Raw genomic sequence first — 2754 nt, 5'->3', positions numbered from 1 at the left:
ATCAAAACTTATATTTTGGTTATCTGTATTTCTATTCATACAATTTTTACTTTACTTTCATGTGCGAAAAATTATTTACGAATATTTCTATAAAAATTTATTTTATGAGAAAATAGAATATTTTATTTATTATTTTTGAATAGTACTAGTTGTCAACAATTTGCTTTCAAATGAACGTTTTAGATACTTATTTGTTTTTAAATCATTAAATATATATTTTCTGCTTACCTACTACATTTTTAACAAGTTTCGAGATTTTTGACAAAAATGACGAAAATGCCCCTGTGAGCAAAAAAAAATATGTTATGTTATGATTTGAAAATAATTTGTAATCCTTCGTATTTTGATTTTTTGATAACTATTGCTCATCGGGAAAGTGCGAAAGCTGATACGAGAGCCTTGCGGGGTTTCAATCGGCATTCGGGGTGAAGAATGTCTGTTGAGGCCTTGTGGCGGTTGTCACTGGCTAGATGGGGAGTTCCGGGTCGTGACATGTATAATAGCTATAACCGTGCATGTGCGGTGTGGGAGTGCATGTGACGGTGCTGGTGGTGTGCGGTGTGGGAATGCACATGCCATAATGATGTGGGCTGGAGTGCGTGTGGTGATATTGAAATGTACGAGTAGGGAGTGCACATGATGATATTGAAATGTGCTTTCAGGGAGTGCACATTATGATATTGCCTTGTGTGTGTAGGAAGTGCACATGAGTTGAGTAAGGCGACGGTGGTACACATGTATATATATATATGCTATAGACAAGTTATGAAATAAGAAATGTGATTGTACTATATGCTATAGAATGTCTTTTCGCTGCAGCGAGAAACCCTTTATTTTGCTTGTCTTGATTGGATATTTGCTGTAGTTTTTACTCTTTTCAACTCCATTGTGGCTTATAAATCCTTCACCTTAAGGGATTAAATAGTCAAGGGTTGAATTAAGGGCTTTACAAGAAATTAAACTAAATTGCATTTTTTTAAAAATAAATGCATCGTGTTTTCAAAATATCTCCGTATCGTTTGCTTATTCCCTTTTTATGTTCACTCACTGGATTTATACTCACTCTTTTTAACTTCATGTTTTCATATTCGAAGTAAGTTGGGATCTAGATTGAAGTGTCCATTTGTATTTGCCATTTGGTAGGTACCATGGCATCTTGCAGCGGCACCTATGCCCAGAGTCACTCCGCTGATAGTCAAGGTCTCTTGTCAATGTATATATTTACTGAAATGTAAATTATAAGATTGTTATGCACTCTGTATGTTGATTGATTATCCCTGTCAGTTAGGGTTGAAGAATGATAACCCTATTTTGGGGATGTTATATATATATACTTGGTTCTCACGGTCTAATTTCGAAAGAACTTTCATTGGAAATTTTGAGTAATAGATCATAAAGAAAGAGAGGCTTGCTTGGGCCTGGTGGGCTATGCCTATTGGGCCTTTGCGCCGGTCATGGCTCGAGAATTAGGTTGTGACAACTTTTGAATAATTAAGAACGCGCATGGCCTATTCGTGCAAAATTGTGTTGAACAACAGAAATTGTGGGGGTGTAATGTGAATGATGAAAATAGTATTTCACGTAAAGAATTTTTTATTCATATAAGTTACAAACTTCACCAAAATTCTAAGATTTATATTTCATTTTTTCTAGGCTTGGTTCATAGCTTGAAAAGCACCAGTCTCGATGCATTACATTCGAGTGAGATTAAAACTAGCAAAAACCCCATATTATGAAACCTTAAGAAATATATGGGGAATTGTTGGACATATAGTGATATAATATAAGGTTTCTATCCCACATTGCCTAAGTACAAAAGATGTTAGTGTTTTATACAAGCAAACTCACTATGGGCTTGTTGAAAGCTAAAAAAAGAAAGTGGGCTTGCACGCAGATGAGATCGAGCCAAGCCTTGAGAAAATGTGGATTTCACCCCCTACGAATGAGTATACACATGGACTAGGCCCAAATGATATTTTTGTACCTTGTTTATATTTCTTTTATTTCCTTGATCATTAATCAAGTCTTTTTACCATGGGTGGAAAATAGAATTTGATTTGGTTTTTGATAACACACCTCAATTTTCTTCATTTTCAGTTCTTTGTTTAGCCTTCTGGGTTTTTTCTTTCTTTATTTTTCCGCTGCTCCTATATCCTTGATAGTTTGTGCAAACTATTCAAGAAGAATCTATTGAATCTTGAAGGATAACTGCTTTAATCCTTTTGCACTGAGTTTCATATTTCGAAGGGGCGAAAATTATCCTTAAAGATAATGTATCACTCCTCAAACTTGTTTGAGTTATTTATGCACTTCAATTTTTCCCAATAGTAGATACTTCAAGATTTGCTCCAATTTTTCTCTATGTTATTCTCAATACTTATTTACAACGCCACCTTTCTTTCTTTGTAAAAAACCCCTTTATGTATACCTTACAAGATAAATTAATTAATCTTCTCCTATAAAGGAATTAAACCATCAAGCCAAGCTAGTTCTAATTGCTTGATGAGTTGTATTTGGATCTCATATATCAAACATATTTAACCCCATTTAATACCCCTCAATCCAAATAAATAAGGATAAAATTGTTGTTATTAAGTTTATAAACGAGACTTGGTGTCATGAACTATACTCCTTCACTTAAGTATGCAATAGTCCATACGATGCTCGGAGGGACGCTTCCACACAAGCTAGCCAATAACTTCATTATATCTTAGTAAACATAAATAATAGCTACAAATTAGTTTAGGGAAATGT

The 2754-nt window shown here is 34.3% G+C and overlaps 1 long non-coding RNA gene across 1 annotated transcript in view; it reads left to right on the top strand.

Annotated features, from left to right (window-relative positions):
• The window catches only part of LOC108660795, an 8436-nt gene extending 6984 nt beyond the window's left edge, over positions 1-1452 (top strand). The window contains exon 5 of the long non-coding RNA XR_001926483.1: positions 1095-1452. This is a non-coding gene — a long non-coding RNA (uncharacterized LOC108660795). The remainder of the gene's footprint in view (positions 1-1094) is intronic.

The sequence above is a fragment of the Theobroma cacao genome, chromosome 2 (assembly GCF_000208745.1).
Source record: "Theobroma cacao cultivar B97-61/B2 chromosome 2, Criollo_cocoa_genome_V2, whole genome shotgun sequence".
NCBI classification, from domain to species: Eukaryota; Viridiplantae; Streptophyta; class Magnoliopsida; order Malvales; family Malvaceae; genus Theobroma; species Theobroma cacao.
The sequence above is the reverse complement of the archived record's forward strand: the minus strand, read 5'-3'. Positions and strand labels throughout refer to the sequence as shown.